This window comes from Pleurodeles waltl, chromosome 2_2 (genome assembly GCF_031143425.1).
Source record: "Pleurodeles waltl isolate 20211129_DDA chromosome 2_2, aPleWal1.hap1.20221129, whole genome shotgun sequence".
Lineage (NCBI taxonomy): Eukaryota > Metazoa > Chordata > Amphibia > Caudata > Salamandridae > Pleurodeles > Pleurodeles waltl.
In genome coordinates, this window is record NC_090439.1 from 627,955,290 (window position 1) to 627,978,599 (window position 23,310).

The window sequence follows — 23,310 nt, forward strand, 5'->3', positions numbered from 1 at the left end:
TTTCCAGAGGCTTGGGAGGCTCCTCCCCAGCCCTTCACACCTATTTCCAAAAGGGAGAGGGTGTAACACCCTCTCTCAGAGGAAATCCTTTGTTCTGCCTTCCTGGGACTGGGCTGCCCAGACCATAGGGGGGCAGAAACCTGTCTGAGGGGTTGGCAGCAGCAGCAGCAGCAGCTGCAGTGGAAACACCGGAAAAGCAGTTTGGCAGTACCCGGGTTCTGTGCTAGAGACCCAGGGATGCATGGAATTGTCCCCCCAATACCAGAATGGTATTGGGGTGACAATTCTTTGATCCTAGACATTTTACATGGCCATGTTTGGAGTTACCATTGTGACGCTACATATAGGTAGTGACCTATATGTAGTGCACGTGTGTAATGGTGTCCCGGCACTCACAAAGTCTGGGGAATTAGCCCTGAACAATGTGGGGGCACCTTGGCTAGTGCCAGGTGCCCACACACTAAGTAACTTTGCACCTAACCTTCACCAAGTGAGGGTTAGACATATAGGTGACTTATAAGTTACTTATGTGCAGTGAAAAATGGCTGTGAAATAACGTGGACGGTATTTCACTCAGGCTACAGTGGGAGTCCTGTGTAAGAATTGTGTGAGCTCCCTATGGGTGGCAAAAGAAATGCTGCAGCCCATAGGGATCTCCTGGAACCCTAATACCCTGGGTACCTAAGTACCATATACAAGGGAATTGTAAGGGTGTTCCAGTGTGCTAATGAGAATTGGTGAAGATTGTCACTAGCCTGCAGTCACAATTGTGAAAAGCAGAGAGAGCATAAACACTGAGATTCTGGTTAGCAGAGCCTCAGTGATACAGTTAGGCACCACACAGGGAACACATATAGGCCACAAACGTATGAGCACTGGGGTCCTGGCTAGCAGGATCCCAGTGACACATATCAAGCACACTGACAACATAGAGTTTTCACTATGAGCACTGGGCCTTGGCTAGCAGGATCCCAGTGAGACAGTAAAAACACCCTGACATATACTCACAACAGGCCAAAAGTGGGGGTAACAAGGCTAGAAAGAGGCTACCTTCCTACAAGGTCTGAGACTGCCACACAAAGATTATTATTGGCTAGGGTTCCCACTAGCACATGTGCAGTATATGATACATGATTCCTTAGAGACTCCACACTGGGCCTACCTGGAAAGGAAACTATGGGGGAGGTGGGTAGGCTATACAGGCTGCAGCCAATAAGATATGGATGGTGTTGTACAATCCCATTATCCATGCAACAATCTTGGCCTGGAGGAATGGACATAAGATACTAGGGGAATATTGCCCCATATACAGGGGGACTCCCACTTGGGGCTCCCAAACCCTTCTCATAGCAGGGAACGAGCCGTTCTGGAGCAACTTATTGATCACATGCAATTGAAGACCTTTTCCAAATTGCAGGAGCCTTACAACCTCCCCCCATCTATGTTCTAGGACGACGAGAGACTACAAATTTGTTCAACAAGCGCTCTCCTACCCTACCATCTCGGTCTGTCTGACAATTTTGCAATACCTCAGAAAATGGAGAAAGTCTAAAGAGATAGTTCATAGCATTCACAAACTGCTCAATAACCACGCACACTCAACTCCCACTTCTGCAACATTGAGATCTTGGTGGTCAACCTACTTGCATGTAGATTATGAGGAATCCATTTGGTCTGACCTTCTGAAAGATCGAAATAAGGCTGTTAGTGTGCCACACCTTAAACTGAGCTATTACAAGATCCTACAAAGGTGACACTGGTCCCCCCTGGTGCATCATGCTGGTCATGCGGTAACCCAAGAAGTAATATAGTCCATATTTTGTTTGAATGCTCCCACATGCCACAATACTAAAGGTCGGTCATTGACACACTTAAGAACATGCTAGACATCACTTGCCAATTAGGGAGCCAAGTGCCATTACTACATGATCTAGGCATGCACTCGGACTTCACATACCAGAAAATCCAATGGTTTGTCACAGTGCAACAGGGGAAAACAAATCTTCTTCCTATGATCCAGACGTGGACTGAAGAAACGTATAAAACAGAAGCATACGAACGTTGATTTATTGTTTGAATGATCATATTGACACTGATCCAGCCCAACTGAGAGATACAGGATTCGCTGAAGACACAGAGATGTGGTTAATACACAGGAGATGATGTAAACAATCAATGTAACCTTTCAGTTAATTCTGTACACTGCAAGTCGGCAGTACTATGTTGTAATGCAGCCCCTGCATTTCTTACCTAACCCATCCATGGCACATAACTAAGATTGAGGCTCCCCTCTACATACTCAGTCACCTTACTGATGATGTTGCACCCCGGGTGGGGACAATGTAGGGGTGGGAGGGTCTTAAGGTACCCATTGCATTACACTTACATACTTGGGTATCATGCAGGTTTTTGCAGGAGATAAAAGACTACTGTATACCAGAGGTTCATTATATTTACATGTACTGTGTACAGATTGTCACTTAAAGTATATTGTTGATGGCTCGTGTGATCCACACAAATGTGTTCTGTTTCCTGCACGGGTATAGGTCTGCATGTGCAAAGATAAAACCTTTAATGAAAGATTCTGAAAATAATACATGAAATAAAAAGAATATGGGCCAAAAACAGCCCTGATGCAAAAAAAAGAAAAGATTTGAGTAAGAGTAGCACTAAAAAGCGCAAATGCCAATGATAGTTAAAGTTTGTGGTAGACCAGGACTTAGGCTCAATTTGGGGCTAACCGTGATGGAGCAGAGGTCTGATATGCCAATGAGATTGGCCCTGTTGGGCCCTGGTACATGGGAAGTGTGAATACATTGCTAACTTCCAGTCTGAAAAGGGTCTTTGTCATTTCTTTGAAGAAAAAATCTTCTCCATGCTGGACAAACCTGAAGTTCAATCTGATGCCATAGAACTGCAGGTTGGATACTTTTTTGTGGTTTGTAGTTGGTGCCCTAGAAGTTCTTTGGCAAAAAGGTTTGAAATATATCCCAAGCTTCTTTTAGCACACAAGAGGCCACAAGACTACAATTCCAATGCCCCAGGATCTTAGATGAAGCACTTAGAGACTGTCAGGGTGTCAGGCAGAGGGCAAGAGCAAAGTCAAGTCCAGGTCAAGTTGACACTGGTCAGCTGGGATTCTTCATGGGGATTCTTCATGGGGATGTTCTTTTTAGCTCTATTATTTTCCTGGAGCCACCTAGGGAGATCAGCTTTTTGATCCTTGTATATCTTTCTGTCTTTGATTTTCAAGTGGAAGGGGTCCAACATGCTCAGGCCCATTTCACAGGTCACATATGCCAAGAGCAGCAGATTCAGTCCCCCTGGTATCCTTTCACAAGTCTAGCAGTGTTCTGAGGAAGGCTTTGGGTAGGGGACAACCTAATACACTTCTAATTCCTCTATTACCAAGGAGTAACGGTTTCAAGGCCCTGGCCTACCTACTTTTGCAGTAGTGCCTATTTACATGACTGTAAACAGGCCCCATATGCAATAAGTCAGGGTAATCTAAGATTGCGAAGGCCTTCAGCCACACTAAACTTGGGCTTTAAGGCTGTGGGTGTGAGTGGAGAGAGTACTGTGATAACCATGTTGTCTCCCCATATCTAACACTAAAAAAAAGTTTGATACCAGCACTGCACGCCCAACAAAACTAGACAAAAATGTCTGGTGGGGCAAAACCAGACACAGGAAACACAAACATTGTAGTGCCATTCTGTTTGCTACCTTTGAAAAGTGCTAAAGTGTTATATGGGCTTCAGAAAGGACGGGCATTGTACCATTTGGCACTAGGGTGTCAACAGGAGAGGCACGGACCCTCACCCTGCATATTCTATAGATCACAGAGGAGTCATATATGACCATTCAGGTCAAGCTATTGTGACTTGCTGGGTAGAATTTCACACCTCATCCAAGGCTGACCATGTCATAGTAGACGCAGAGCTAGTGCAAATTAACCTCCTGAAAACTCTAGCAGGCAAAGGGGAAAGTTACTTTTCCCCTGATTTGGATTTTAAATAAATATTAAAAGCAGTGGATTAATTATTTGTGGGGCAGATCACTTTCCAAAGTTATCTAATTTATGTATTCTGAACTCAGGTTTTTTAAAAGCTAGGCTTGCCACAGTGAAAAAGCTTTTTGTGTCTTTTTACTATAGGGATGCAGCAACATTATTTTTCTACATGTCACACTTTTAAATCCCATGCATCCTTTCAAGCTGGTCACAAGTCTTACATGGGGTGACTTAGTAATATTTAAAAGGTAGACTTTTAAAAAGAAAAAGAAAAAAAGATTTTTAACATGTCATACCACATATTTTACACTATAGCAGCCAGGCTACAATGGTAGGCCTTATGCCTGGTTTTCCTCTGTCACAATAGTAGATGGTGCAATGAGTGCTGAAGTCCACAGGTGATGTGACTTTTCATGCCATGTGTTGCAAATGGGTTCTGCCCATTTAGTGTGCCCAAATATTTAGCTTTTGATCACCTGGTTTAGGACTTTTTTATTTTGAGTGAATCTGACTACTTGTGTTTCACCCACGTTAATCACACGGTAAATGAATTATGTGTGTTACTGCCAGCATCTGCCTTTTAATATAAGGCTCTAGAGACACAGCTAGGGTAATGGGCACTTGACTTGTTAAGTGTGAACATGTGGGCACCCATGTGCAGGCTGCTTGTGTGATACTACTGTTGTGTGCAACCCGTTATCTGCTCACAGGTAGCCTGGGCATTCATAGGTAAGGTCAGTTTGGTTTAATGGTTTATCTGCTGTGCCACTGTTTAATATTCATCTGGGTGAATCTGCCTTAAAGTACATTTTCACTTCCTTTAGGACTATAAAGCCCAGTAAGGCATCAAACTGGGGTGAAACGTACACCACATTTGAATACTCAGGTCCTAAGAACCTACATGTTCACCTTGTGGGTCGACCAGAATTGGTATATTTCTCTGACTGAGCTCAGGACCAGATTCCAGACCTTTTGCCACCCTGTTGGCCTATGTTAATTACTCTACTCCACAGCAGAGGGAACAAAGGCCTTCCCACATAAAAGAAGTAAGTAACAGTGCTTCACTCTGCTCCCGAGGAGAAAGGGGGTTGGGAAGAAAATCTGCATTTGTTAACTAGTTGTCACTCTGTACCAGGTTTGGGCAGCCCAGATCCACTGAACAAATGTGGAACCTAGAGCTTTGGTGCCAGCAAAGGAGAAGGGCAGCAAGAGAGTTAGACACTGGAATTGGATGGCAACAAAGCCAAGTAAAGCTGAAAAGACAAGCCCACTGATTCCCTAATGGACTAAGGAGTCTGCTTAATGCTGACCCCAGGACCAGTAGGTCTCTTTGGTCTGCTGAGGCTGTTTCCTTCACACACCCTAAAGACCAGTAGGGGGAAGATCTAGACTTCTGTGTCCCAACAGGAGGGAAGAAGCATGCAGTAGTGATACATGGTAGTGTCTAAGTAAATGGGCAGACTTACTCCTAAAGGAAATGGGATTAGGGAGGAGTAAGAGGGGTTTAGTTAGGGACACCCACCCATAGAATAGAAAGCCAATTGTAAACTGAAGGGGGTAGAGACAAGTAGTTTCACCTTTAGTAGTAAATTTATACTCAGAGTTTGTGAATACTGACAGAAGTAAGCTTACTATGCGAGGTAAACTTACTCAAAAGTATGACATACCTTTGTGAATCAATACCATTAGCACCACCCTGTGCACACCTCTTCACAGATCAATCAATCAATGAGTCAATTTGTGTACTCACCCTTGAGGGTCTCAAGGCACTGGTGGGAGGAGCCTCATCCGAAGAGCCATGTCTTGAGTTTCTTCCTGAATATGGTGCAATGGGCTTTGTCTGAGGTGCAGGTGGTGGTTGTTCCAGCTCTTTGCTGTGATGTAGGTGAAGGATCGTCCTCCGGTGGTGGTAATACAAGTGCAAGGGATGGTAGACAGGGCCAGCTGGGTGGAGTGGAGGGGTCTAGTGGGGTTGTGGAAGGAGATGCGTCTGTTCAGGTAGGCTGGTACTGCGTTGTGTATGGCCTTGTACGTGTGAGTAAGTAGCTTGAAGGTGATTAGTTTCTTGACCGGGAGCCAGTGGAGGGTCCTCAGGTGTTGGGAGATATGTTCTTGGCATTGGAGGTCCAGGATGAGTCTTGCAGTGGCGTTCTGGATGAGTCATAGCTTTTTTAATGTTTCTAGTCAAGGAGCCGGTGTAGAGGGCATTGCCGTAGTCGAGCTTGCTTGTGACTAAGGAGTGGGTGACTTTCCTGCAGCAGTCTGCTGGTATCCGTCTGAAGATCTTCTGAAGTTTATGGAGTGTATGCCAGCAGGAGGAGAAGACTGAATTTACTTTGCGGGTCATGGATAGGGAGGAGTCAAGGATGATGCCTAAATTGTGGGCGTGCTCAGTCGGTGCAGGGTGGGCGCTGAGGGATGTGGGCCACCAGGAGTTGTCCCAAACTGAGATGGCATGGACAAGGATGATAAGCTCAGTCTTGTCGGAGTTGAGCTTGAGTCAGTTTTCTCTCATCCAGGTGGCGACAGCTTCCATTCCTGAGTGGAAGTTCCTTTTGGCCGTGTCCGGGTCTTCGGTGAGGGAAATGATGAGTTGTGTGTCATTGGCATATGACACAATGTTCATACTGTGGCTTCTGACGATGGCTGTGTAAGGGACCATGTATATGTTGAACAGTATGGGACTCAGTCAGGATCCTTGGGGACTCTGCAGTTGACTCCTGTGGGTCTGGATGTGTAGGGCGGGTGTCTCACCCTATGAATCCTCCCAGGGAGGAAGGAGTGGATCCATTCCAGGGCTCTTCTGCAGATTTCTATGTCTTGAAGTCTGGTGCGTAGAGTGCCGTGGGAGACCGTGTCGAAGGCTGCTGAGAGGTCGAGGAGTATGAGTGCTGTGATGTGGCCGCCGTCTAGGAGTAATGGGGTGTCATCAGTGGTTGCCAGGAGGGCTGTCTCCGTGCTGTGGTTGCTGTGGAAACCAGGCTGGGAACTGCCCAGGGAGTTGTTGCCCTCGATGAAATTCCGTAGTTGTGCGCTGATTGCTTTCTCCATTACTTTGGTGGGGTAGGGTAGCACCGAGATGGGCCGGAAATTCTTTAGTTCTGATGGGTCGGCCGAAGGTTTCCTCAGGAGAGGCTGTATTTAGGTGTGTTTCCAGTCCGAGGGGAAGGTGGCAGTGTTGATGAAGCAGTTCATTGAGTTTTGGAGCTCAGGGCAATGGATGTGCTGGCTCTGATGTATATGTGGTGTGGGCAGGGGCCTGTGGTTGCTGTTCATAATTCTGACTGTTTCCTCTGTGGTCAGCGTGGACCAGCTGTGGATGGTCTGGGTGGGTTGTGAGGAGGGTGGGGGTTGTTCATAAGTTCCGGTGCCAGGATTTTCCAGGAGGAAGCTGTTGTAGATATCCTGGATCTTGCGGTGGAAAAAGGTGGTGGGTAATGGGGATGATAGTGGCTTCTGAGGGGGAGGGGGATTTGTGAACTCATTGATGACTGAGAAGAGTTCCTTAGAGTTGTGTGTGGAGGAGCTGATGCGATTCCGAAGTGCGTCCTTCCTTGCGTTTTTGATGTTTCAGCGGTGGGCAGTGGTTGCGGCTCTGAAGGAGGTGTTGTCTTCTCTGGTTTGGCTGTTCATCCATTTTCTATCTAAACGTCTGCTTGTACACTTTGATTCTTGGAGTTTGGTGGTGAACTAGCTGGCTTTCTTAGGTACGCGGTTAGCCAATGTTTGCCGAGGGGGGCTAGAGTGTTGGCACATTCTGTGATCCATGTGTTGAGATTGCGCGTTGCTGTGTTGGCATCATCGGAGGGAGGAGGGAGGTATTTGGCAAGAGAGGAGATGAGTTGCTCAGTGGTGATTTCTTTCCATTTCCTTTTGGGGGTTCTGGGGGTGCAGGTGCGGCTGCTGGATGCGGTCAATGAGAAGTGTATGCAGCGGTGGTCAGCCCAGTCTGGGATGGAGATGGTCTTGATGGCGATCCAGTTACTTGAGGTGAAGATGGGGTCCAGTGTGTGCCCTGTAATGTGTGTGGGAGCCGAGAACAGCTGTCTGTAGACAAGTAGAGCGGTGGTGTTTGGGTCGGCACAGTCCTCGAGGTGGAAAGTCAGGTCGCCGAGGAGGAGGTATTCGTCTGACGCCAGGGCCTGGGGGGTAGTGATGTCAAAGACGTTGTCTCTGAATGCTGGGAGGGGGCCAAGTGGCCTGTGCACCAGGGTGCTGCAGATGAAGAAGTTGTGGTTGGAGTGGACCAGGAAGTGAAGGTGTTCCATGGTGGTGCATTGTTCTTTTAGGATGGCCTTGATACCTAGTGAGGAATTGTGTATGATGGTGAATCCTCTGCCAGGGTGGGAGGGCCACTCCCTCCTTAGGATCCTGTATCCATCGGGAATGGCAATGGCAATGTCTGGTCCCGAGGTGGGGTTGGTCCAGGTCTCGGTAAGGAAGATGATGTCTGGCTGGGCGGTGTCAATCAAATTCCAGAGTTTGGTGGTGTGTTTGTGGAGGGAGCAGATTTTCAGGAGCAGGCAGTTGATGGGGTTGTGGAGGATATTGGCCTCTCTGTGTGTTGAGAGTACCTTCAACTTGTAGAGGCTGGCGCTGAAGTTGCAGTTCCTGCAGGTGAAAGGTACGTAGGTTTCCTTGGGGGAGATGGTGTAGCAGTTGCTGAGATGTCCGGTGTTGAGGCGGAAGAGGGTATCGGCATTGCAACGGAGGTTGGTCAGGCGGTGGTTTAACTGAGAACCAGGGTTCCTGGTGCTGGGGACAGTCTGGGCGTGGATGGGCACAGATAGGCTTAACTTTGGTGTGCCAGTGGCGTGGCCTCAATGCGGCCGCCATTACAAGGGGAGGGGGCAGGGGAGCGGTCAGCTGGGTGATGGGAGGGTGGAAAAGGTGCTTCGTGGAGAGGAGGGGAGGGTGGGTGGGGCTGCAGGGGTTGGATGGGAGCAGTAGGGGAGCAGATGAAAGGAAGAGAGATGGAAAGAAAAGGAAAAACGAGTGAATAAAGGCAGAAAAAGCAAGAGTGAAAGACAAAGAGAAAATGCGTACTTGTCATGGCCACTAGACCACTATGGGTGAGGCGCAGGGATGAGCCCGCGGTTGGAGAAGGGCCTCGAACTGAGAGTCGGGAGGCTCGCAGTTAGTCCCAGACAAAAGGCAGAAGCAGCAGACAGAGGAGCTGGGGAGGGCAGCAGATGCTGACCAGGTGGTCAGTGCAGTTGCCCTCTCACATCACTGCGGCTGCAATTAAGAAGGGAGGAGGTGGGGGAGCGGTCAGCTCGGAGGCAGGAGGGTGGGAAAGGTGGTTCGCAGGCAGATAGTGTTGGGGCCACAGGGGCTGGAGCAGCACAGGAGGGGGGCAGAGGAAAGGAACAGAGATGGAGAGAGAAGGAAAAACAAGTGAAAAAATGCAGAAAAAGCAAGACTTAAAGAGAGACAGAGAGAAAATACTTACTTGTGATGGCCACTAGACCACCAGGGATGAGGCGCAGGGACGAGCCTGCTGGTGGAGGAGGGCATCAAACTGAGAGTCGGGAGGCTCTCAGTTCATCCCAGGCAAAAGGCAGAGGCAGCAGCAGCCAGAGGAACTTGGGAGGCCAGTCATACCAGACTCCCAAGCTGCATTACGTGGCCAAGCAGCTAACATGCACAGGCTTCACCTTGTACAGAAGTCATTACAGAGAGCCTTCTCCCTCCTCACAGCTAAACCCCATTAGGAGTCCATGGCCCTACGACGTACACCCTTCACCTCAAGACGTAATGAACAGCTACAGAATTTCCAGCTCCAACTGACAGTCAATTCAGGACTCAAGCTGGCAGAGCCTGCTTTGGTCCCAGCACTGGACAGGACACCAGACATTCCATTTTTCAGACAAGTGATCTACTGTCCCTTCATTCTTTTGGGCTGCATCCATTGCTTCATCCTCAGAGGGCATCTAGCTTTGTAGACTTCTCTGGCCTTGAGGAGCTTTTCATAATCTGCCTTCCTGACATTCTGGCCCAACTCCAGTCCCGTCAGGACTTCATTTCCACCACTGTGAGTCATCAGTGTAGCCAGATCCACTCCATGTTACCATAGACTTTTAAAAAATTGCTAAAATTGGAACCAAACATAATATGGAGAGATCAGAAGTGACTTAATCAGAGACCTGAGGCCAATTCAAAATAAATGTTGAGATTTTTAATTTTCAACTGATTAGTAGAGGAGCAATGCTAAACACACCACGTAGATCCCACTGCTCCCAGCAATGTAACAAAGTTGTTTATTAGCTGGAGTGGATTAAGGTCTAACACATGTAATAAAGGCACTATAATGATAGGCCTAGTAAAATGTTTCAGCAATCTAAACCAGAGTTAAGACCCTGGTAGCTATGGCACAGAGCAGACAGGCAAAATTTAACAAAATGTTTAAGCATTTTGAAGTACCAAAACAGTGAAAAAGTCAAAAGCACAGCACAATCAACACACAACTCCAATGTATTATAATAAACATTAATTTAATGAACAAAAAGACAACAGAACAACAGATTCCAATCACTGAAACCAGAGATGTGGCTATGACATTTTAAGTGAAAATAGTGCCAAAAATGCAAATAATCTTTGTAGACAGGGACATAGGCATGATTTCAGGCAGAATGCAATTGAGCATGGTTTGAAAACAGCAACCAGATTTCACCCAGTCAGAGAGTTTACTTTGACTTCTGGCTCTACCTGAAGAGGACCCAAGGAGGGTGCATAACTTCTCTATGATTGGGGCGGGTGTTGAACTCTGCTCTACTGGTGGAGTTTGCAGACCTTTAGCCACTCCGTGATCTTTTTGGAGTGCTGAGTTTTGTAAAAACTCCCCAACTGGTGGCAGACCAGAATTTACTGGCTTGCTAACCCCTGCAAGCCAATGAGAACCTCGAAATTCTGTTCGTGTAGTACACTAACCACATCGGAGGTGTGCCAATGCTCTAACCCTAGCTCATCTTATATAGTACTACTACTGGGTGGCTCTCTGAATGTTGTAGTGTTGATGTAGATGTTGATGTTGATGTAGGAGTGGGCAAGCCCACTCCTCCGTGTTGAGTCAGGGTTTGACAGGCACCCCCTGTGATACCGTGCCCCAGTGAGCATGCCTAGAGTGACGAGGGGCAAATAATAAAAAGAGGAGCTAAGGACGGGAGTTTTAGTTTGGGAGCGGTGTATACAAAAAGCGCTCCTCCCTAAAAGCAATGTAGAGTCCGCGTCTTCTTTCTCTGCTGCGTGACTCTACAATTAGTGAAGAGGGTAGGCCTACCTGTACGAGGTAGCGCCTGTGATCCAGCGCGTGGCACCACTCTGGCTCCGTGCCGCCTTAGCCCAGCACCTTGCCTGGCGCCAGCGGTGCGCCTTCCTCATCCAGACCTCGGCTCTTTGAAGAAAGCCCTACTGGGCCCGCCCATTGGCGAGCCCCCCGCCGCACTGTGGAGGAGACACAGCTCTGTTGCCGGCAGCCCACGGTGCACCACCATGCCCTCCTAACTCTGCCTTCATCTCTTCTGGAGACTGCAGCTGATGCCCGCATAAGCGCCATGCCCTGCTGTACCCTCTGAACATTTTTCTACCTGCTGCTGAGGAAGATCCAGGCAGGTTGCTCAGCCATAGTCCCCACGCAGCAGATTATGGTGGCATCGTTGCCTCTAGCAGCCCAATGGTCTTGGGTCCTCCTCCCCCACACCTACCTGGCTGCACATCGTGGACTTCCCTGGAGGCCCGTGGAGGCCATGTCAGCTGTAGACGACCTTCCTTCATTCCATGAGGTGAGGAGGCCGGTACCCCAGACACTAACCATGCGGCACACCTTCCAGCACCCGCAGGTTCCCTCGCCATGGCTGGCATCCCTGCCCTGGAACCATTCACCATCACAGGAGCCCCCCCCACACAGGCCGCAAGGTAGAAGGCATGGGTGGAGTGCTTCAAAACCTATTTCGAGGCCTTGGACATCCAAGCTGAGCGCAAGAGGCCTCTCCTCCTTCACCTTGGAGGGGCGGACATCAATAAAGTGTCCAAGTCAGTGCTAGAAGCAAGGCCACACACATATGACACTTTAAAGGGGACAATCACTGTGCAGTCAGTTGACGTCTTCTATGCACGGCTGTAGGAGCTAGCCAGCACATGCACGCTGCCCGACGAAGAAGACAAAATCCAGGCGCAGTTCATCCAGGGATGCTCCTCATCAAAACTCAGGGAGCGCATCCTGCAACAACCAAACATGCTGATGAGGATATCCTCACTCTTGGGCGGTCCCAGGAACTGTCGAAGGCATGCACCGCACCCATGGAGCAGACGCCGACAGCACAAGTCAAAGCTGAGCCAGTCAATGCAGTGACCGAAAACACGCCATGGGCAAAAGTTGAAAGCCACAAAGGGAGGCAAAAGGACAGATCCTGCAGATGGTGCGGCGGACCAATACCACACCCCGGCAGCTGCCTCACCCAAAGGAAAACCTGCAGCGCGTGCAGAAAAGTCAACCACTTTGTGAAAGTCTGCCGTTCCATGCCAAGAACGGAGGAGCCCGCACCCGAAGAGGACAGTCAGAGCAATTGATGCTGCCCCAACCCCAGACTCGGACAGTGATATGGACAATGACCACCAGGTAGTCCATATTGTGCACACCATCGGCGGTCGGTGGCTACCCACATGTTAAGTACTCCTACAATGCCTACTCATATCAGCATTGGTTGACACAGACGCCTCAATAAACTTTATGGCCATGGATGAGTACCAAAGGCTATCTAAGCCACTACCGCCACTCAAACCCACCCGTGTTCAAGTCTATGCGTTCGGCAACACCCAACCACTGGAAATAGCTGGGGTCTTTACTGCAGAAGTAGCCCACGACGACACAAGCAGGTTCACTAGAGTCTATGTATCCAAAGAGGGCTCAGGGTTCTTGCTCAGCTGCCAGACCACCCAAGATCTCAACCTGGTGCACTTCGCGTTTGGCATTCACGTTAGCGCTCTGGAGGACCTAGTGAAAGAGTTCAGTTCCCTCTTCAACGGTATTGGCTGCCTGAAAGGACCACCCCTCCAGCTCCGCATAGATGAATCAGTAGCTCCCGTAGCCCTCAGACATCGGAGGGTGGCCTTCCACCTGCATCCAAAGGTAGAGTGAGAGTTATAGCTCCTGGAGCGGGCAGGCATCATCGTAAGGGTATCGGGCCCTATCCCATGGGTGTCCCCGATTGTCATCGCTCGGAAGCCTAAGCAACCAGAAGCTGCTGAATCTGTGTGGACATGCGCCTACTGAATCAGGCGATCAAGAGGGAGAGACATTTGACCCTGATTATAGATGACATCGGGGGTCATTATGACCCTGGCGGAAGACGGAGAAGCAGCGGTAAGACCGCCAACAGGCTGGCGGTCTTTTCTTTGTGTATTGTGACCATGGAGGTTACCGCCATGGTCATCCGCTGGTTCTCCGTTCCGCCCGTCAGGGCGGAGATGACCGCGGGGCTGGAGACCAGGGTCTCCAGCCCCGCGGCCGTCACTATACGGCCGGTGGTATTTGGACCTGGCTGACCGCCATGGATTTCATGCGGTTTGAAACCACCATGAAATCCATGGCGGTAAGCACTATCAGTGCCAGGGAATTCTTTCCCTGGCACTGATAGGGGTCTCCCACACCCCCCACTCCCACCCCGACTCCCTCCCCTACACCCCCCACCACCCCTGCCACCCCCCAAAGGTGGCAGGACCCCCCTCCCCACCCCGATCCCCAACATCACAGCACTCATACACACAAGGCACGCACGCAGGCACCACCAACACACATACACGCACACACACCGACATACAGAACATCTACACACACAGTCAGACACGCACACCCACATTCAAACATACACGCACACATCCATACAGACATACCTACAGACATACACTCACTCATTCCCATACACACAACACCCCTGCAAGCATACACGCACTCACACACCCCCTCTACATACACACACACTCACCCCCATGCACGCACACAACACACAACACCCCCCGCCCCCCTCACGGGCGATCGACTTACCTGGTCTGACGATCCTCCGGGAGGGGACGGGAGCCATGGGGGCTGCTCCGCCGACACCACACCGCCTACAGAACACAGGACGTGATTCGCTGGTTGGTGTTCTTTTGGCATGGCTGTGGAGCAACCTCCACTTCCCCGTACCCCGCCAGTATGGCTGTTGGCGGCTCTCTATCCGTAAAAGGACAGAGAGCTGCCAACGGTCATAATAGGCCGAGCAGCAAACCGCCACCACTGGCGGTCTTCCGCACGGTGGTCCCTCGGCGGTCTTGGAAAAAGACCGCTGAGGTAAAAATGACCCACATCGTAGGTAAACTATCTGGGTCCCGGTGTTTCTCCAAAATGGACCTCAGGTCAGGGTACCACCAGATCGTACTACACCCAGACTCACAGCCGATAACCACTTCTCCACCCACACCGGTCTCTGGAGGTACACACAGCTCAACTTAGGTATCTCCAGTGCATCAGAGGTGTTCCAACACACCATCAAAGAGGTCCTGCAATGGCTCCCTGGAGTCTTCAACATGAGCGACGACATCCTGGTGCACGTTCCAACCCTTGCTGAGGGCAGTCTTCGTGAGGCTACAGGAACACGGGCTGACGCTCCACAGAGGCAAGTGTGACTTCCTCAAGCAGGAGATATGCTTCTTCGGGTACCGATTCTCCAAGCACGGAATCGTCCCAGACCCACACAAAGTTAAAGACATTCAAGATGCTCCTGCTACCACATCTGTTTCAGGTATCTGAAGTTTCCTTGGGATGGTCACATATTATGGCCGATTTATGAGGAACTTGTCCGACATCACCGGCCCTCTGAGACGACTCACTCAAGCTGACTACCAATGGTTATGGGGCGAGGAACAGGAGCGTGCTTTCCAAGCCACCAAGAATGCATTCTCTGCAGACACCACGCTAGCGTTTTTCGATCCCTGGCGAGAGTCGCAGCTGGTTGTTGATGCCAGCCCCACAGGCCTGAGCACAGAAACAAGATTGTGGTGAGTGGGCACCCATTGCCTTTGCCAGCCGCACGCTCACGCCCACGGAGCAGAGGTACTCCCAGATTGAACAGGAGGCCATTTCCATCCATTGGGAGGCCTGTCACTTCCACCTATATCTGTATGGCAAATCAGTAGTAACTGATGACAAGCCACTGCTGCCCCTTTTCAGAGGGTCCTCGTCGAAACCACCCCCAAGAATAAAAAAATCAATACTGCAAATTCAAGAGTTTGACTTTACTGTGGAGTACCAGCCGGGAAATCGGAACCCTGCCAACTTCTTGTTGCGCCGTGCCCACCTGGCCACCCCTGAAGAGGTGGCAGAAGCTCAGGAGACTGAGGAATATGTGCGGCTAGTAGTAGATCAGGACAGGCCCCTGACGCTCAGTGAGGTAGTGGAAGCCACAGAACGGGACGAATGTCTGCAGATTGCGATAGTGGCCACTCGGTCGGGGGACTGGTGCCCACTTCAGCGCCCTGAGACCTTTCGCACGATCGATGCCCAAGCCAAACTTCAAGCCATGTTTAATGTCAGGCATGAACTCTCAGTGAGTGAGGAAGGCTGGCTGCTGAGAGGGCTCCGTCTGGTGATAACATCTAGCCTGACTGCCCGAGCCGTATCCCTACCTCATGGGGCCCACCAAGGTATTGTCAAATTCAAAAACCGACTCCAGAACAAAGTCTAGTTTCCGGGGCTAGACCAGCTAGTGGAAGACACTGCCAAAGGGTGCCTTGTTTGCCAAGCCACTTGGTCATCACGGAAGAAGGTCCCTCAGCCCCATGGCAAAGGATAAGCGCCAATTTCGGGAGACTGCCTGACGGCTCGTACATAGTAGTGGTTTTAGATGACTACTCGCGATACCCCGAGGTAGAGCTGGTGCAGTCCTCATTCGCGTCCATAGTCATCCCGAAAATTGAGAAACTGATGGCTACCCATGGCCTCTTTGGAGAAATCCACACGTATAATGGGCCCATTCAACAACCGGGATTGGCCCGACTTTCTGACCTCCACCAACATGAAGCATCGCCGCTCACACCCGATGGCCACAGGCGAATGGGGAGGTGGAGCGTTTCATCAAAACGCCGAACAAAGTGATTTGCATTGCCACAGCAGAGTCCAGGAACGTTGAGTGTGCTATCTATGCCTTCCACTGGGAGTACCGGGTCACCCCCCACGCTACCACCGGTGTGACCCCAAGCCAACTCTTTTTTGGGAGAACAGTTACAGACACCATTCCACACCACCTCTCATGGGCAGCACAGCCGCAGCCCCAGAGTCAGTCTACAACAAGAAGAACTCACACCAATGCCTATGCCTCCCAGAGGCGGAGGACCCGAATGGCTCACGTCCAAGTGGGAGATGCTGTCCTGGTCAAGAACCGCCACCCAGGAGGCAAGTTCCGTTTGCCTTTCAAGTCGTAACCATGGACAGTGACCGCCGTGAAGGGTACCATGGTGACAGCCAGCTGGAGGCTGGAAACTGTAACCCGCAACGTTGCACAGTTCAAATGTCTTCCTCACTCCACCCCCCAGGACCATACAAAAAATAGTGCTGTCATGACTGGCACCAGGACCGATCCTGGAGTGATCCCAACTCTTCCTGAGAGCGCAGACAAGAGAGGTCCACCGCTGAGGGACCTACAATGAGCCAGCAGGAGCATGTGTCTCTTCCGGCACCAGTGCAGACGGGGGACCCCTTTGCGAGAGCTGAGATGCCTGGTGTGGGGCCGAGCCAGTTGCCGACGTCCGGGAGGTCCAGGAGCGAACCGTACCACTTGAGGTACAAGCCAGAATACTGTACCAGAATAAAGTGAGTCCCGCATGGTACAGGGACTATAGCACTTCTTTGAAGTAGGTCATGTATCCATGACAGATGGAGCTAAAGACATTGCTGTCATCAAGATATGCTGCACTAAATGTTTCCAGCCCAGACGGCATCCTGTTCACCAGTCTCTGAAATGTAGCTGGGGCATAATTCAGTCCAAAGGACATTATATTATAAAAGAGGAGTGTGAGAAAGTAGACTCTTTGTAGCATGGTTACCCCCATTTTTGGCCTGTTTGTCAGTGTGTTTCTACTGTCTCACTGGGATCCTGCTAGCCAGGACCCCAGTGCTCATAGTTTGTGGCCTATGTGTGTTGTCAGTATGCTTGACTGTGTCACTGGAGTTCTGCTAACCAGTGCTTATGCTCTCTCTGTGTACCAAATTTGTCACTATAGTTTAGTGACTCCATATACCAATTCAAATTGGCACACTGGACCCCACAGATAAGTCCCTAGTATATGGTAACTAGGTACCCAGGGCATTGGGGTTCCAGGAGACCCTTATGTTCTGCAGCATTTATTTGCCACCCATAAGAAGCTCATACAAACGCTCCTTGAGGAGTGCCATTGCAGCCTTAGTGAAATAGTGCACACACTATTTCACAGCCATTTTTCACTGCACCAGGTAACTTATAAGTCACCTATATGTCTAACCTTCACTTACTGAAGGCTAGGTGCAAAGTTACTGTGTGTGAGAGCACCCTTGTACTAGCAGATGTGCCCCCACTTTGTCCAGGGCAGATTCCCCAGACTTCATGAGAGCGGGGACACCATTATAAGCATGTACTACATATATGTCAATACATATATGTAGGTTCACAATGGTATCTCCGAATATGGCCATGTGGGGTGTCTAAGATTGTGAAATTGAACCCCCAATCCTAATCTGGCATTAGTGGGCCAATTCAATGCACCCTGGGGGCTCCAACATGGACCCTTAGTACTGCCAAACAAGCTCTCTGAGGTTTCCACTGCAGCCCCAGCTGATGCCACCTCACAGAAAGGTTTCTGCCCTTCTGGGGATTGAGCAGCTCAATACCAGGAAGGCAGAACAATGCATTTCCTTTAGGAGAGGGATGTTACACCCTCTCCCATTGGAAATAGGTGTTACCTGACATGGGAGGGGTATCCTCCCAGAGCCTCTGGAAATGCTTTGAAGGGCACAAACTGTGTCCTCCTTGCATAATCCAGTCCCTGCTCTGGCCCGAAACTGGACAAAGGAAAGGGGAGTGACCACTCCCCTGTCCATCACCAACCCCAGGGGTGGTGCCCAGAACTCCTCCAGAGTGTCCCTGGCATTAGCCATCCTGGAATCTAAGGTATGGGGACCATCTGGGAGCATCTGAATGGTCAGTGCCAGCAGGTGACGTCAGAGACCCCTCCTGATAGGTGCATACAAGGGTAGGTAGCCAATCCCCCTCTCGGGCTATTAAGGGTCTCTCCACTGGGTGTTTCCTCAGATGCTGTTTGCAGGATTCCTCCAGGAGTCCTCTGCATCCTCTGCTTCAGCTTCTGACTGTCGGATCAACTGCAGCCTTCTCCAGGAACTGTTGTAACTGCAATAAAATATCCAGGAAGACTTGTGTGACCTGCAACTTCAGCTCCAGCCAGCAATTGCAACAGTTTCCAAGTAGTGCATGCTCTGAGGACTGCCTGTCTTCACCCTGCGCCAGAAGAACAGAAGGAATCTCCCATGAAGTGACAAAGACACTTCCCTACTTCAGCAGGCACCTCTCTGCGACAACAACTGGTACTCTGGGACTCCTCTCCTGTCGACGAGCATGATTCCTAGAACACAGGTGGTTGACCGAAGTGATCATGACTGTCTGAAGGTCCAGCTGTCCAAATTTGGTGGAAGTAAGAGCTTGCCTACCCATGCAGTGACAGTACCCCCGTGCACCACGTCTTCTGCAACTCCTTGGGTTTCGGTGCACTTCTTCCAAGAGTTCTTCATGCACAGCGTAGCCAGGTCCCCAGCACTCCATCTTGTGATGCACCACTCTCTGAGTTGTTCTCCAGCAGCGTGGGACCCTTCTGTGTAATGCTGCAACAACTGCAATTTCGAACTCTTTTGTCGCCGTGTTCTGGGACTCCCATGGGTGTGGCATGGTCTTCTGAGGGCTCTCTGAAGTGCGCAGAGTCCCCTCTGCCTCCTCAGTTGAGATCCCCAGGTCCCTCCTGGGTCCGGGAAGCTCCTCTTTGATGCAAACTGCATACTTGGGTGAACCAAGGCTCGTTGTCGTAATCCAGTGACGCAAAAAGCCTGCATCCCACAACTCGACTGGGGACATCTCTTGCACCAAGCAGGAACCTGCAGCTATCTTCTTTGGTGCATTTCTGTACTTTTCTTCCAACCGGAGAATCCACCTTTGCACCTTCTTCCAGGTGGGCAGGGGCTCCTGTTCTTCCTGGACTCTTCTTAGACTTATGGACTTGGTCTCCGCTCTCCACAGGTCTTCAGGTCCAGGAATCCATCCATTGTTGCTTGCAGTCTTGCTTGGTTCTTGCATAATTCTTCATCATGACTTGTAGTGTGTTCTGAGGAAATTTGTTGTACTTCATTCCTGCTTTCCTGGGCTCTGGGGTGCGGTACTTTACTTACCTTTGGTGTTCTCTTACACCCCTATGCGCACCTCTACACACTACACTTGCCTAGGGGGGAATTCGACATTTCCATTCCACTATTTTAGTATATTTTAGTATAAGGTTTGTGTTGCCACAGGCCTACCTCAATCTATTGCATTTTCTACTGTTTGCACTATTCTATGACTGTTTACTTACCTGATTTTGGTTAGTAGTGTTTATATTGTGTATAATACTTACCTCCAGAAGGAGTATTGTCTCTAAGATATTTTTGGCCTTGTGTCACTAAAATAAAGTAACACTGAGTATTGTATTTGATTGTGTATACGTACTGTGTGACTATAGTGGTATTGCAAGAGCTTTGAATGTCTCCTAGTTCAGCCTTGGCTGCTCCGCTACAGCTACCTCTAGACAGCCTAAACTGCTAGACGCTGCCTACATTTCGCTAATAAGGGATAACTGGATCTTGTATAAGGTATAAGTACCTTAGGTACCCACTACAAACCAGGCCAGCCTCCTACATTGGTAGTACAGCGTTGGGATAAGTACTTGCAATTGCTTTACCACTTTGTCGCTGGTGCTTTTCACAAGAAAAATGTACTCCAATTCGGAGAGCTATAAACAATTATACCTAGCAGTCATTTTTGTCACCTCCAAAATGTTTTTCCAAACTTTTTAAAAGTTTTACAAAGTTCTGAAAAGTTTTTCTTTTCTTCTAAAAAAGTTAGGTGAAATAGTTTGCTAACTTCTTACTCTTCTCTCTATCTTTTTCTATCACTATGGCCCTCATATTGAACATGGCTTGTGCCAGGGTGCCCTCACACTAAGTAACTTTGCACCTAACCTTCACTAAGTGAGGGTTAGACATATAGGTGACTTATAAGTTACTTAAGTGCAGTGTAAAATGGCTGTGAAATAACGTGGACGTTATTTCACTCAGGCTTCAGTGGCAGTCCTGTGTAAGAATTGTCTGAGCCCCCTATGGGAGACAAAAGAAATGCTGCAGCCCATAGGGATCTCCGGGAACGCCAATACGATGGGTACCTAGGTACCATATACTAGGGAATTATAAGTGTGTTCCAGTGTGCCAATCAGAATTGGCAAATTAGTCACTAGCCTGCAGTGACAATTTCAAAAGCAGAGTGAGCATAATCACTGAGGTTCTGGTTAGCAGAGCCTCAGTGATACAGTTAGGCACCACACAGGGAACACATACAGGGCATACTTTATGAGCATTGGGGTCCTGGCTAGCAGGATCCCAGTGACACAGGCAAAAACAACATACATACAAGTAAAAATGGGGGTAACATGCCAGGCAAGATGGTACTTTCCTACACAATCCCCCCAAACGATGGATAATAAGGCTAACCTTGCCCAGATGAGTCTTTATTGTCTAAGTGGAAATATCTGGAGAGTCCATCTGCATTGGAGTAGGTACTCCCAGGTCTATGTTCCACTGTATAGTCCATTCCCTGTAGGGATATGGACCACCTCAACAATTTAGGGTTTTCACCTTTCATTTGTTTTAGCCAAAGTAGAGGTTTGTGGTCTGTCTGAACAATAAAGTGAGCACCAAACAGGTATGGTCTCAACTTTTTCAGTGCCCAGATCACAGCAAAGGCCTCCCTCTCTATGGCAGACCAACACTTTTCTCTAGGGGTCAACGTCCTGCTGAAAAAAGCAAAAGGTTGATCCTGGCACTCAGTATTATGCTGTGATAGCACTGCCCCAACCCCCAATTCAGAAGCATCAGTCTGGACTATGAACTTTTTGGAGTAGCAAGGGCTTTTTAGGGCTCATCAAAAGCTTTTTGACAGCTAGCTATCCACAACACATTTTCAGGCATCTTTTTAGTAGTGAGGTCATTAAGACGTTCTGCAATGGAGTCGTAATTCTTAATAAACCTCCTATAGTACCCTGTGAGGCCTAAAAAGGAACTCACCTGGGTTTGAGTTTGAGGGGGAGCCTATTCCATAATGGTCTGGATCTTCCCCTGCAGTGGTGCAATCTGTTCCCCACTTACCAGGTGGCCCAGATAAACCACTTTCCCCTGCCCTATCTGGCACTTTGAGGCATTGATAGTAAGGCCTGCCTTTTGCAGGGCCTCCAAAACTTTCCACAGGTGGGCCAGGTGATCATCCCAGGTAGAGCTAATGACAGCTATATCATCCAGATATGCTGCACTAAAAGCTTCCCACCCTTGCAGGACTGTGTTCACCAACCTTTGAAATGTGGCTGGTGTATTTTTCAGATCAAAGGGCATCACAGTGAATTGATAGTGCCCTCCAATGGTTGAGAATGCAGTTTTAGGTTTTGCATCTTCTGATAATTTAACCAGCCAATAACCTGCAATTAAGTCAAAAGTGCTCAGATACTTGGCAGAAGCCAGTGTATTAATCAGCTCATCTGCCATGGGTATAGGGTGAGCATCTGTCTTGGTTACTTGGTTGAACACTCTATAGTCAACACAAAACCTCATCTCTCTTTTTCCATCCTTACTGTGAGGTTTTGGAACCAGCACCACTGGGCTAGCCCATGGGCTTTCTGAAGGCTCAATCACTCCCAAGTCTTACTTTTGACAGGTAAACTGTCTCCAGTGTTGATTGTATGCTCACACCAAGTAGTGGTGCCTGATATCAGTGAGAAGAGTTCAGAAAATTGACTTAAAAGATTTATACAGTTATCTTTCTGCTTAGCAGTGAGACAATCTGTAAGTACTACTCCCTCCGCTAAGTCGTCAGCTTCAGAGGTGAAGAAGAGATCAATTGATCTGACTTATAGTGGGTACCTTGTAGTACTTACACCGTGTGTCAGGTCCAGTTATCCATTATTAGTAGATTAGAGGTGTTCTAGCATCTTAGGCTGATAGAGGTAGCTATAGCAGAGCAGCTTAGGCCTATTTCGAAAGAGAGAGAGTGTAACACCCTCTCTCAGAGGAAATCCTTTGTTCTGTCTTCCTGGGACTGGGCAGCCCAGGCCCCAGGGGGGCAGAAACCAGTCTGAGGGTTGGCAGCAGCGGTAGCTGCAGAGAAAACCCCGGAAAGTTAGTTTGGCAGTACCCAGGCTCTATGCTGGAGACCCGGGGATGAATGGAATTGTCCCACTGATACCAGAATGGTATTGGGTGACAATTCCATGGTCCTAGACATGTCACATGGCCATGTTCGGAGTTACCATGGTGACGCTACATATAGGTATTGACCTATATGTAGTGCACACGTGTAATGGTGTCCCCACACTCACAAAGTCCTGGAAAATTTCCCTGAACAATGTGGGGGCACCTTGGCTAGTGCCAGGGTGCCCTCGCACTAAGTAACTTTGCACCTAACCTTCACTAAGTGAGGGTTAGACATATAGGTGACTTATATGTTACTTAAGTGCAGTGTGAAATGGCTGTGAAGTAACGTGGACTTTATTTCACTCAGGCTGCAGTGGCAGTCCTGTGTAAGAATTGTCTGAGCTCCCTATGGGTGGCAAAAGAAATGCTGCAGCCCACAGGGATCTCCTGGAACCCCAATACCCTGGGTACCTAGGTACCATATACTAGGGAATTATAAGGGTGTTCCAGTGTGCCAATCAGAATTTGTCAAATTAGTCACTAGCCTGCAATGACAATTTTAAAAGCAGAGAGAGCATAAACACTGAGGTTCTGTTTAGCAGAGCCTCAGTGATACAGTTAGGCACCACACAGGGAACACATACACATACAGGGCATACTTTATGAGCACTGGGGTCCTGGCTAGCAGGATCCCAGTGACACAGGCAAAAACAACATACATACAAGTAAAAATGGGGGTAACATGCCAGGCAAGATCGTACTTTCCTACAGTATATCAGACATCGAAGACTAAAAAAAC